General features: G+C 40.2%; 1 protein-coding gene across 5 annotated transcripts in view; it reads right to left on the bottom strand.

The window, feature by feature from the left end:
* Window positions 1-14,951, bottom strand: part of plppr2b (phospholipid phosphatase related 2b) — a 93,476-nt gene that overhangs the window by 8,973 nt on the left and 69,552 nt on the right. The window lies entirely within an intron of this gene.

The following is a 14,951-nucleotide window of genomic DNA, read 5'->3' as shown; positions in this document are numbered from 1 at the left end:
AAATGAACCCATTTTTTGACCCAAGTAAAGGATCTGACCAATATTTATGAGTTGTTTTACACTAAAAGACCAATTTCTTGACTCAAAGTTGGGTCAAATAGACCCAAGTAGAGGATCGATCTATTTTTGACCCAACTGTTTTTAGAGTGAGGGATTCATTTAATAAAAAAACGAAATGTACAATTTAAGGATAAAAAAAAAAAAAATTCTAGTAGAGTAGTGCTTTGAAATAAGAGTTTAATTCATCTCGTAACCACGCTTAAAACACTCATGTCTCAAGTTGCACTTAAAAAAATGAGTATTAACATAATTTAAAACAAAAGTATAAAGATATATTGTTCTTTTTTTGGTCAAACTGCTGCCTATTCTAAAGTGAGTTCATAAATACTTTGTGGTTATTCAAATTAAGAAAAAAAACATCAGAAAATGGACGCAACAAATACAGAACTCTTTATAATGTCACTGGGCTGGATTAAATAAATGAATGGGCTGCATGTGGCCCAAGGTCTATATTTTACCCCCCACTGATATAGACAAGCAGTCACTCAAGAAAGCACAAGATCCAAATTCTTGACAATGAGGCAGAAGCACTAACCATAATGAAAAGTTTTTAAAAGTTCCTTCTCAAATGCTCTCTCTGAGGGTCCCCTACTTCTGCTCTTAAGTGAACAAATGACTTGCATCAAATAAATGAAACCTTTTCCAATCAATATAATCACCATTAAAACGGAACTATTGTGAGGATATGACCATTCAGTGATTCCACAAGGAATCCAACCCACGGGATATCGATCCATTTTTGACAAGGCAACAAATTCAGCGAAGCACCATGTAAGTCCAGTCTTTCGCTGACGGCAGCATGGATAGATGTAGGTTACAAGCCCATACAAAATGCATGGCTCACGGCCTGGAGTGGCGGCTGATGCTAATGCGCCACATGTAGCTTCAGCGTGTGCAGCAGTGTGACTGACAGATGGATGCCGCCACCGCTCTTGTACAGGAAGAGCCACTAATGAAGGGTCCACTGAGAATGATGGGGCCCTGAACATGAGCGCCATAGAAAAGGGAGAGATGGATATTTTAATAAACGTAAAAGCACACTACACTTGAAAAATACTGCAAATTGTGTACATCTCAATATTAACAGTGTTTAATTGGTCTACACAAATAGTTGGTGAAAATGACGAAAGAAGATGCTAGTGACTAATTAGCGTCTGTTTCGGTGGCCAAACAGCGGACTTACAATTTTTACACATTGACAAGCTTTATATTTTGAAAAGGGTTACAAGCGTGACGCAGTGGGGACCTGCTTATGCTAAGCACCAAGCACACACACAATTACACCCGGAGCTACTAGCTAAAGCAATGGTGGGCGCTGAAGATTAGACAGCTGGATTATATGTAGCGTTCTTTACCTTCAAGATGCTCCAATATCCCATTACTTACTGCCCACAGTGAATATGGCGTCATAATTCATAAGAATGTGAAGGTATAGTATTTTATGTTATGGCCAGTGAGTGCATGCTAATGGTAACTTACTATATTTTTGGGAAGTTGACATTACAAACTGGGGAGAATAATGGAATGTCATTGTTGGTACTTATAATATTGCTAACGCCATCCAATGTCTGCACACAGTTGTGCATTTCCCTTAGGGGAACTTCATACTGCATTCGGCATTTCAAACAACAAGAGGATTTCCCAGGATGCACATACAAACAAATGTAATATGAGTTGTTGCAATAAATATGTAATGTTATGCTGTGGCGATAATTGGAGCAGCAAAACGTGGCAACAAAAATAGATACAGCAGTTGAAATGCCACAGACATTTGCAGAGTTCACAGTGAAGTTATTGGATTTGCAGCAGCTAGTAAAAATGACTATAGGGGAAATTTTAAAGTTGCATGAAATCAGTTTTGTGATACTGGTTGACTTGCAAATTGTCTAATTACAAAGCTATTTTTCCAAAAGCTTAATGTATGACTATATTTTGGGTTGGGTCATTGTGTTGTAATGATGATGTTGTCAGTTGCTATGTCCCTAATGAACATTATGTATTTGTCACTCTTATTTTGCCTCGTCACTGTAGTTGGTATGCAGTTGCTATGTCCCTTATGATGATAATGTTGTCAGTCCGTATGCAGTTGCTATGGTCATGTATTAGTCACTTCTAGTTTGTCTCGCCACTCTTATTTTGTAGCTGGTATGCATTTGCTATGTCCCTTATGATGATGATGATGACAGTTACTATGCAGTCGATGCGGTCCTGTATTAGCCATTCTTATTTTGCAGTTGGTATGCTATGTCTCTTAGGATGATGATGTTATTAGTTACTATGCAGTTGCTATGGTCATGTATTAGTCATTTTTAGTTTGTCTAGTCACTCTTATTTTGTCATATATACCTTTATTAATGTTAATTAAGAGAGAGTATTGTACGTGCTGCCTCACATTGATGTAAACTAAGTCTACTTGCCACATCTTCTCACTTAGCAACTAGTCAGTTACAACTCCACCACCATGCTTGCAGCGAGCACGTTCGATTGCAAGGCCTACATTCCACCCCCGCCGAGTTGCCACTTTACTACCCCCAGCCATGTATTCAAAAGTATTTCACGTTAATACTCATCCCTTCTCATCGGCATCTCACTCAGAAGGTCACTTGTTTCTGACTCAGCGAGCACCGGCTTCCATTACAATTAAAAATGAGATGTACTGCCAGCCCCTTGAATGAAAGAAAGAAGTCTTTGTTCAGACACTGTCTCTATAAAAAAAAAAAATATTAAGACCTTTGGATTTGAGGCTGGATTTCTTGTTCTGCTTTTGTAATGTCTGCCTTCAAAACCAATCTTTCCCATTCAAATGATGTCATTTCACACAGTCTTGCAAGCAGGTCGCTTCTAAGCCTGCTCCAATTTGCAATTTGTGTTGTAGCCTACTTATGCCACATTTCCCAAATAAAATGGAAAGTACCAAGAAAGTATCACGCTTAATGTGCTGCTTTGAAATATGAGCGACCAAACTTACAAGTTCCTCAAGATATGAGCCGTTGTTTTCGCCGATATTTTGCTGTCAGGTAGAAATATCTACTTTTTATATAGCGTAGCCTTTAGTCCTTAGCCTTAAGACCAATGCTAACACGGGAGTAATTTTTAAGTGTGACGTAAGTATGAAATGACATTTTAACTGCCCCCGGGTAGCTAAGGTGCGCGCATCATAATGAGCAGTACATTGTACAAACAAGGCATGGGAGTTAGGAAACAGAGAGACTGTATATACAAATACAAAGTATCAACACAGGGTTCATGGACCACAACTTGTATGGAAGAAACCTCAAGAAAAAACCTTGACTAATGAACTTCAATGTACTGTAGAAAAACTACATAGCAAGTGGCAACTTCATTATAATAAGGGACATAGAAACTGCATGGCAACTGCAAAATAAGAGTGACATACATATCTTCATCATAAGGGACATAAAACAACACAATGGCCCCATGACTCAACTTTAACAAATCATGAAGCATGGAGTAATAAAAATTACATACAAATAAAATTAGAGAACACGTATACAGAAAACAGAAGAAGAAGGACACGTTTTCTTCTCCTCCCAAAAAGATCAGAAGGCCTCCCGTTCTGTGAGAGGAGGCACTGCCGAATCAGATTGGAAAGACTCAGTAGAAGTAGTGCCGGTCTCTTTTAGTTTTCCTTTTGTTTTTCAATTACGCATCAGCAACATTTCAAAGTGTTGCACGTCAAAGTGACAAAGTGAAGTTGCGAGGATGTCTGTGGGAATAAGTCGTGCGCAGAGACAACATACTCCAAAGGCTGAGTCTCTCCTAATTGGCTTGCTTTCACTTTGTAGCCTTTGTGGTGAGGTGAAAGTCAAATGTAACTCCATAGTGTAGGTGTCTGTTGTCCTTAGTATATCTATAATATTTCATTTTTATTTTGAACATAAATACAGGTCAAAACAGACAGTATACAATATTATTTAAAAAATAATAATTCAAGCCTATGAACCTGATACGCACACATTCATGCTAAACTGCATGGCGAACAATAACCTATGAAAGGATCTGATAGGACAAAAAAAACGTCCACTAGAGTCACAGGAAGAATTGACGCAGCAGTAATTAATGGGTGTCATTAAGTCACACCATAAAAAAAAAAAACAGCCCGGGCTCCGACTCGAGGATGGAAGTACACATGACCGTTTGCAGATGTGTTTGGGATCGTTCCCATCGTCATTTACACCTCGGGCTTGTTGTGTGACGCCACTAAAATTAGATGCCAATTTACACCACAAAGAGTGAATTGGACGGCTTTGGGCTGTTTGCATGGTTGACGAATGTTGGAAAAAACGGACTGAAAGTAGCAGAAAAGGATCCTATATGAGAGGACTGTGCAAAGCCTCTGTAAATATCCGATGTGGACATTTGCAAGTTCGGCGCTAGTCTTTAAACACACACATGCACATAGGCGCACACACTCGTGTTGGTAACCATGACAATTGAGCTACAGCTCCATTATCATCACCCACATCCTCTTCTTGCATCTTCTATCTGTCTCGTCCCGTTTTTAGTCCCTTTGCCAGGGCAGCTTTCCCGACTCTTTGTGGAAGAGAAACTAGGCTACTGGAAACATTGTAATTATTTCAGCAGTGTTTATTTCTCTTTTTTTTTTTTTTTAACATTCCCTCCCCACTCTGAGAAAAAGGGGAAGATTAGTTTAGTATGCGGTATGACCCCATTCCTCTTCGCCTCTTTCCCTGATCTCCCGTTCCTGTTCGCCTTGCATCTTCTCCCCCCTCCTCCTGGAATTATCCTTCACTTCCTATAAAATGGATGTGTTTTCATCAAGGGTTTTATGTTGGACCCTGTGGGAACAGCTAATCTTGTGGTGCTGCATGTGAGAGAATTGACGGATTAGAGGGCTCTGGTGTATGGGCTCAAGTGTTTCCTCAAACCGGAGAGCTGGTCAAGCGTATGGTCATGTGGCAACATGGTTGCCTGTCTTCATCTTGTAGGCCTCTGTCTTACGTGATTGGCAGTGACAGGATAATGTCAGCCGTGATTATCCGTCGCTATCCCACGGATGTTTTTTTCCCTTACTCACTACTCCAAGACAAAACTGCTGACAGCACGATATGTTAATCCATCTATTTTCTTCTTTTAATAGTTAATCACATCAAGAAAAGACCTTGTCTAGGATCTAGATTTGACCCTCAAACCAGGATAATAAACATTTTTGAATTTCGACCATTCTGATAGTGCCGATCAAACTATGTAGCAAATAAAATGTAAATAGTTTAATTCAAAAAGTGAAACAGTCCTCACGAGGTCGGTTATTTTTTTACATATTATTAACTAATCTGAAGTGTTGACAATAGCTTGAGAGCAAATTTAAACTGTCTGAGATGTGCCCTGGAACTCCACCTCTCCTTGACTCTGCGGGGGCCTCGCGGCATTACGTCAGCTCAAGATTCAGTCGATGTGTTTTTAGACACAAAAAACAAAACAGTGCAAATATTTCCGCTAGATACATTTGAGTAGGCCATAATTAATTACTAAATTATGACCTGTAATGCTTCATTGCAGAAGGAAATGCATTCAGCCATTAAAGTAAGTTTGCATGCAGATTAATTTCCACCTATTACACACTCTGGTCAGCTTATATATTTAGATTTTTTTTTTTTTTATTGTATCACTCATGGCTGCGAGACCTTCCACACAGAATTCAAAAAGATGATGATGACTATGTTAAACTGCTGGGTCAAGAGTAATCCAAACTGGGTGAGCAGGCTAACATAGCTTTGGGTCCAAAAACGGACAAAGCCAGCGCTGGTTATTTCCACCCACTGTATTGGGTTGAGGATTTGACCCAGCTCTTTGGTTCAAGATTTTGATACAACAAGTGTGAGAAATTATCCATACTGATGAGTTAAAGTAGGTAAAAAAAAAATGGTTAACAGCTTTTCGGAATAGGTGTGATAAAAACAAATACAATTATTTTTATTAAGAACATTTCCTAAGAAGAAGACACAACTTTCCCATGATATGTTCGGCACTGTTTTTACACCAGATGCCCTTCATAGGCAACGCACCCATTTTCCGTGGATGGGCCGTCCACCCTAACCCAGGATTTTAACAACTGACCCCATGTGTCCAAAGTCAGCAGTGTTACCCACTGAGCTATGCAGCCACCACTCCCATTTTCTAAGAATATTACATTAAATTTACTTCAACATCAGTACATAACAAAACTGCTTCAGATCTTCAACCACCCAAATCCAATTTTGAACCCAATCTGCTGGGTCAAAAATAATTACCCCAACCATGGGTAAAAGTAACCCAATCTGTTCCACATCCACAGCTACTAAGCGAGTTGCGTAGAAAAACAACCCAGCATTAGTTTAGTGTGTGTAATGCCCTTTCCTATAACAAACCCGCTGCCAACAGTGTTGACATTACAGTATCACATTCGCTTCGAAAGAAGTACACATTTCCATTATTAATCTCCTTAATCCTTTTTTGACAAAGATGTGACCTCATCCTCTCCCCTAAACCTTCCCGAGGAGGGGAACATCATGGGAAGTGATCTTCTACTCAACAATGCACTGGCAAAAACAAGGAGTTTCAGTACAAGGCGCAAATCTGGTCTTCCACTTTGTAGTACTTCCAAAGCCTCCTCTGTCTGTCTGTCTGTCTGTTAACACGGGGCTCCATTATTCATGAAAGATTGTCCCGAGGCTTAGCAACATGCAAACTTCTGGACAATTTGCATATGGGCATTGGGCGTATGTGTGAGTGTGCTTTTTGCACATTGACAGCGTGTTGCAGATCTGTTGACAACTGCAATCAACAGAAGAATGTTACAGACGAGGATGATTGCCACTACCTCACTTTCTTTTGAGGACGCAAACTTGGCAAATGCACGGGGGTTCACTTGTCAAAGATGACAGACAGGAAAGCGGCATGGCTTTCTGAATAACCTGAATTGAGCATAACAACAGAGCAGACAGGGAAAATGACGGGAGCTATAATCGCGCGAGGTAGATGCATTGTAGCATCGGCGCACCTCATAATTGGAATGGTTTTGTGTATCCGCAGGAGCACGGCCTAGCAGAGCTATGTTGTCTTAGCGGGAGTCAAATAAAAAACGGCAAATAAAATGGGCTTTTTTCTTGTCGTCGCTGTGAGGCCGTGTGAAACTGCATTTATTTTTAAGCCATTCTCATTAAATGCTAACTGGTTTGTCAGAAGCCAATGAATGTCCATGATAAGATAACGCTAACAACAAAAACATTTTGATGAGTCAGAAAACAGTTGTGTCTCAGTGAAAACAAACACTCACGTGCAGAAAGAGTCCAAATGACATTCGTATTTTAAAAGGGGAAGTTAACCCCCAAAATGTTCTTAACAATATGTTTTATGCAGCCCCACTAGTCTAACTACAGCATTTTAGTTAATACTGCACTAGTGGAATATGAGTTAAGCAGCAAACTCCAGCAGTATTGATCAAAATCAGAAGATGCCTGAGCCCGGAGCAAATGTGATGTATTTTTCAGTCGACAGCAAGTGGCAAAATGGCCGCCCCCTGTGATGAATAAAAACGGCTGGATTTTGCTTCATAACTCATATTCCACAAATGTAATATTAATCAGAATGTCATGTTTAAACTAGTGAGATCACATATATTATTGTCAAGAAATGTTTAAGGTTGATTTCCCCTTTAATATGAAGTATTCAATTAACTTAAGTTATATGTATTGACCTAAATTCCAACATGATTTTGACAATGGCCAGGAAAGAAATTAGGACATTTACTCAGTACAGGCAAGGGGGAGCTAAGATTTGAAACCAAACCTCAGAACTGTGAGGCAGACATGTTAACCACACAACAACGACGTTGCAAAATGGATTAAAAATTTATGGTTTCGTATTTGTATATCCGGAGGCCCTATCTTCCGTTATTTGCTGTTTTAGTGCAGAAACAGTATTTTTTTGGTGTCATCTGGTGTTATTCTGATGTCAAGAAAGCATGTTGAAGTGAGTTGTGGAATTTCATTCCGACATACGTATTTAGTGGGGATGTCTATTGTTCGCGGGTTTACCTTTCCCCTGCAAATTCCAGGACTTTGCTTTATTCTCTAAATTGAAGGAACAGCCAGCGTTTGTTCGATTTCAGACGTTCCACTGCAAACTCAGATTTGCGCCACTGAGCCAAGCCCTCAAGTGGCCCTCTTTAACTCCCCACTACGGTTGGCTCGGGCAGAAAATACCGAAGCATCCAAGCACAATGAAGCATTGTTTACGTCCAGCTTGGTCTGGAAGATATGACAGCACAATTTTCATGCATCCGCAGCTCTCGCTAAATAAAACCTGGCATGTCTGGATGATATGGTTTGCTGCCATGATTTTCCACAATCTCTCGCGTCATGGAGATGCATTATGCATGAGGGCTCTTCCCGAGCTTTAGCAGGCGGCAACAAATAAACCTAGGAGAACTTTGTCCTGTTATATCTTCATTTTTTTAGCATATTATTTTCATAATGATGTAGCGGTTCCTTGGGTTGACTTTGGGTTCAGTTCCCATTCAGTGGCAGTGTGGATGCAATAGTGAGTGGTTGTCTGTCTCTGTATGTGAGGATTTAGCATTGTGTGTATGGGTCACATTCAATACTAATTGAGTAGAAATAATGTCCCCCGCACAAACTCACACTTCTGGAATATCATTCAATCACAGCATCCTATCCTACTTGCTTGTACTTATATAAGTGTGGCACAGCACGAGTGCTTTGCCACATGCATCTGAATCGTGTAATTACCATTTTATCCATGATTGGCCAAAGGTTAATGACGCCATTTGGCAGGCGAACTGAAGCGTGCTACAAGCATAGAAACAACACAAAAGGCAAGATTATTAGTAAAGACGTCAAACAGCAGCTCACATGACTTTTTCGGCTGGAATTGCAATCCCCTGCACAAGACAAGAAAATATAATATGCATACATATATTTATGGTGTACATGCTAAGCGCTGAATTATGCTTGTGCAAATTATCTAAAGCGAGGACCATAATCATTTCTTACAAGTACAACATAAAGGCCCAATTTCACAAGGATTTAGTAGGATTTCATTGAAATAAAGTAATACAAAGCTATTTGCGGAGGTTAGAGACGAAGAATAGCAGTGGCGAGCGGTGACCTTTAAGAGTGGGCATGCTGGAGAGAAACTTATGCGAGCGCCCGCGAGGGCGAGTGGAAACATTTTGGGGTATTTTTATTATTAATTTTGATATGAAATATTATTTAATTATTATTTTATACCACTGTGTATGTATAAAATTAAAGTGGAAATATTCAGGACTGACGCAGGTTAATGCACACGCACTGTAATGTAACGAGCTCCGTGGTGAGTGAAATTACACAATCACATGCCCACAATTTTGCCAATATGTTGGAATCTACAGTATTCGGCTCGTGCCCATGAAGTGGGCTCAACCCGGGAGAGGAAAAAATGACATCGCAGCTGTGGGAGCCATAAGCGATTTCAACCAACAATCAACAGTTTGCTAACCTGTGGACAGCCAGCGAGCCATTGATGTTTCTCGTACTTCCTGGCTTAAAAGTGGCGGATGAAATTCTTCCCCGGTTTTTTTGTGATGGCTACTTTAGGAGTACGACCACTTGAAATTAAATTCTTCTTTTCCTCAAAGGTTCTCCGGGAAAACGGCACTCATTGTGACATTGCGAAGTGAACCACTGTTTACCGCAGAACAAGTCAAGTAAGCCAACTATGCGCATGCGCATTGTCATATAAGCTGCTTTACTGCCAACTTTTTTGCCATTCAAAAGGCGCACGCGCAGAAACAACCTCTCGGAACAATCACAACTTGATTTTGCATTGCGCATGCGCGAAACAAGCTGACGGCTTTTCAGGACAAATTACACAGGAATTAAAACCAAAACAGTAGAACTAAGGCATTGTATAATAGAGGACACATGATTTTATTGATGGGCTTGGTCATGCACTGCATTCATAGCTAATTATGACTGCCCGCCACTGAGCAAACGGTCGTGAATAGCAAACATCAATGCAAAAATGTTTAAAATGACCTATACGGTTGTCCTTCGCCACATTGCGGTTCACTTGAGACATTGCAACTCCTCTCAGTTAATCAGTACGGCACAAAAATTTGTCGTTCTTCACAGAGAATGAAGACTATATGTATGTAAATTATCATTAGCATTAAGCTAGCGTACTGAAAGGCTAAGCTATGTGGCTGTTTTAAACACATGATGTCATTCTGTTTGTAGTTTGCATTTAGTCTTGACAGCAAACTTCGATTGGGAATGGCAATAAACAGTTTGAAGCCTCTTTTTTGAAGAATTGTTCAGCCCTTGCCAAAGTGCTGCTTATTGAGAAGTTTACTTCCACTATATAGCGCTCATATCTCAAGTTTGCGCACAAAACATCCTCATCTCAACCATATCTAAAGACAAAAACTGAGTCATTTATCTCCATGCAACACTATAGGATTTGTGTTGGAAAATACTGCATACAGAACAGAGGATTCCAAAACAATTTAGGGATTATCTCTGATGCCTGCTTTTAAACACACACACACAAACAGAACGAGGACTCACTGGCAGAGGGAATGTGCGGTGACATCCACCCACACGCTCACCTTCACTGATCCATTGAAACTTGCAGCATTATTTCCAAGTAGCCCACAAGTGCCTCTATTTGCCTCTCTGGCCTCACTCTCTATCTGCCTCGCAAACCGGCACAAAACTGGCTCTTATTTCAATCCAGTTGCCACGTCAGTGCTCAACAGTGGTCGTCTGTGCCGTTCTTTATTTGACACGCAGAATTGGTTGATACCATTTTGAAGTGAAATCATCATCACTCATCAAAGCTCTCAGGCTGCTGACTTGTCTATCGACGCTGCATTATTAAAGAATACATCAGACTGACTGTCATGAAAAACATTGATTACTTTTAATCACTGTGAGAGTTATCCTTTTCGGGGACATGCAGGAATGATAGAAAATGGATGGATCAATCGACAAACATGTCTGAATGTGATCCTCTCAACATGCAACAGTGTTCCTGGCAGTTCAATTGATTCAAGTGGTATGATATGGGGTGACGTTCCCTTTGTGTGAGATGGCTCACCTACATCAACCACAGCACACAAATGATTGACACTAACATCTATCTACATTCACCCTGCACATGGGAGGGCTCACCAGTGAGTTTCAAAAAGCAATTTTGAAGATGAAGTTGATTGATGTTAGTGGAGGAATACGTCCTTTTGCGGTTTGCAACATAAAAGTCTGAGTCAGATTTGAGAGAGAAGTGAAATCTACTCTTTTTTTCTTTTCTTCCCAAGCCATGTTTGAACACACAGGCTTGTGGGATGGTGCGCTTTTTCCTGAAGCAAGAGTGAACACAGATGCTCTTACTTTGAAAAAACAAAACAAAAAAACCCACTTCACACTCCAGGCAAAATCATGCCACTCCGCTCCCACTCTGAGGACCTCACATAGCCTCGCGCCTGCCTGCAGCCCCTCACTAATCGACTGCAAGCTCGGCTAATATAAATACACTGTCAGAGCTGCCATCTGTGGGTTAAAAATCATTCAGGACATTTCAGGCGAGCCTAAACTGCTATCTCATATGTAAACAAAAGCCGGAGTGACAAACATGACAGGAAGGCTTTATGCTTATTGTCAACTCCTATGACAAAGCATTTTGAATCTCATTGTGCCAACTGACTCATCGCAATTATAGTAACAATCAACTTAAGAAAGACAGTGACAAAAGTATTGGGAGATGTAGATGGTACACTTCTAGAAAGAATATGGATGAAATAGTGATAATGCTCGAACCCGTCTCAAAATCTCTGTTTATCTCAAAAGGTGTTTTTAAAGGGGTCGAGGTCAACGCTCAAGTCAAGGTCTCCCACAGCCAATTCTATCAACCATTCTGTCTTGATCCTAACTTGCTATGTGCATTAAAGGGCCTTGTCAATCAGTAAAAAGAAAATCTTAAATTTAACAGCCTTAGCCAAAGTCAGTCTATAAGGACCGGCTTTTTAGACAGACAGTTTGCCAACTTCTCAATTTATTATTTAATCATATGAAATAATGTTGGCGCAGGGTTTCTAACATCTCTCTTTTAAGCATAACTGAATGTGGGACAAAAGGTCTGCCTCACAGGCCAGAGGTTCTGGGTTTGAATCTCAATTTCTGGGGACTCTGGCTTCATTCCACATTCTAAAACATGCATGTGAGGTTAATAACTCTAAATTGCTCATAGGTATGAATGTGAGTGTGTGTATTTATTTGTCTATGTGCCTTGCAGTTGACTGGCGACCATTCTAGGGTGTATCACAAAGTCAGCTAGGATAGGTTCCAGTCTACAAGTGATCCTAATGAGAACAAATGGTATAGAAAATTGATCAATGAGACAAATATATTTCATAAGAGTGACCCAACAACGCTTATGCTCATAGAGCTTTGATAGCAATGGGTTACTTTACACATTGCAGCACTGGTAAAATGAGTTGGTTCACTCGTGCATGAGAGTGTGAGCATGTTTGTGTGTGTGTGTGTGTGTGTACGTGTAATGTTCTGTTATGTCGCACAGAGGCAACCGTGTCGTAACGCCGCCACTTCACTGTAGGACATCAAAGAGACAACAAGCCCAGGGGGACAAGGCAGACATGGAGACACAGCTTTGATGAGGATGTGCAGATGTTTCATTATTAATAATATGCTTGCGTGTAGCCAGGAACGTGTAACTACACTTTGGATTTACTTTTCCTTGAGCATTGATTAAAAGTGTATGTTTTGGAGTTGTTCATTGCTTGCAATACAGACAACTTTACAACTGTAAACTCAAAATAAGTTAATGAAATGACAATGACAATCGCATCTCAATAGACCTCTACATCAAAGGGTGATTTGCTCTCTATGTGGGCTTTTTTGGTGACAATTGGATTTTTACCCACGGGGGAAAAGGACAGGCCCTGCCATAAACAGAATTTTTTTTTATAATAATCTGGAGTGATGCCCCCTAAATATGTTTGGAACTTGTTAATACAGACTATTGATACTTGACAATAACATTAAATTGTGATAGTGTTCAAAAACACAAAACACAAACTTTCCTTGAATATTGCAAACAGTTCACTCTTAGAGTAACAACTTGTCAAAACTGACATTTTGACATCCAACTAAATGATTTATAACAGTCTTGCCACACATTTCACTTGCAAAGACTGAGAACTGTGGCACTCAAATGCGGAGCTTATAGAACTGTTTTCACTATATCGGCTGCTAAAACGGTACCCAGTGACAAACAAGGAATTCAATTTTCCTCCCCCACAATACTTGAACTTCATTCACATCAAAGGTTAGCCAACACAAATGCAACTTAGATATAATTACCTGTTCCATTCCTTGCATTATAGTATGGCGTTAGCAAGCTAAGTATGCCAACACCTTTTTCACTTTACTGAGTGCCACAATAACACCTAGCTAGCCAGTGACTAGCATCACTCATGGTAGCATGGAAAGCCCCACGACAATTATATTCCGAGATATATTCCAGTCACTGGCATCTTTAAGTGGATAGATTTCCACAGCTCAAGCATGTAAGGATGTATAAGCAGAAGAAAAATGTGATTATGCAAGAAGTAGTGGTATTTCATTGACAGTCGAGTAGGATGTGGTTTCAGTGCATTCAGAAGACACGCCCACAGCGTTGAGAGCACAAACAATTGGGTATACGCCACGGATGAGGCGGGACTTCCGACTTCCTGGTTTTCACACATTAGCTTTGTTTCCGTTTCCGGTTTGCGGAGTGTGGGCCTGTTGACGGGTGCGAGTGTGTAGTGTGTCTGTCTCAAATATTCGAAGAATTTCAGAGAGATGAGACGCCCCGGTTGGGGGGCGCAGGGGCGAGTGTTGGAACGCGGCCATCAGTGGCCGGAAACAAAGCTGATGTGTGGAACCCGGAAGTCAGAAGTCCGTGTAACCTACCCCATAGCTAGATTTTTAACGATTTGGAACTGTCATGACATATACTTGGCAAGTTTTTTAAATCACATTTAGCAGTGTTGTTAACGAGACTCCTTTCTGTGGTTTGTCAAATTTACATGACATGCTGTATTTATAATCACTTTACAGGGATTTTAAATGCAGCCTGTAACACAAGGCATTTCAGTTATGTGGTGTCTTAGTCTGAACACGAGTTGGCAATATATCAATGATAACATACAATTGATAAGATACAAAAAAAGAAAGGAGATGAAGTCGATTGGAGAGTCTCGTGGATATAAAGAAGTAGGAATATGAATGCTACGTTATCTGAAGCAAGCAGACTCATTATAGCCATAAAGGCTCTGGCCAGCGTTCTTGAGTGTCAGGCGACATGGAGATGATCCGCAACTGCCTTGTAGCTGAATGACCAAGTTTAAGTTATTTTATATGTTTATATGTTTTCTTCTTCTCTTTGTTTTCCCACTCCCTGTGGTTTGATAGGATTCTCAATTGGAAGGCACTATTGACCACTTTTTGTGAACTTTGAAGGACTTTGATTCCAATTTTCTGTTATTGGGTCTGTGCATTTAATTGCCATTTTATGAAAAGAAGCACTGAGAGAAAATGCAAACAGCTAAGTCAACTTCCAATGCTAGTTGCTATTTAGTCACCGACTTGGCTGGCTAAATGAATGGATGGATACTTGTGTGACAGTTTATGCCTGAGGCATGTAGTCCAACCTGCATAACTTCTGCTTAATATTGTGCAACAATTAATAAAAGTTAGAATCTGCATTCTAACATTCCCTGCATATTTAATGGTTTAAGTTTGAAACTCGGCTCCACCCAACTATGACCCAAATGAGAATAATAGATGGATAATTGATCTCAAAAT

This window comes from Leptonotus elevatus, chromosome 8 (genome assembly GCF_054856555.1).
Source record: "Leptonotus elevatus isolate MCC_2025b chromosome 8, RoL_Lele_1.0, whole genome shotgun sequence".
In the NCBI taxonomy this organism is placed as follows: Eukaryota; Metazoa; Chordata; class Actinopteri; order Syngnathiformes; family Syngnathidae; genus Leptonotus; species Leptonotus elevatus.
Note: the sequence above shows the minus strand (reverse complement) of the source record. Positions and strands in the feature narration are given on the sequence as shown.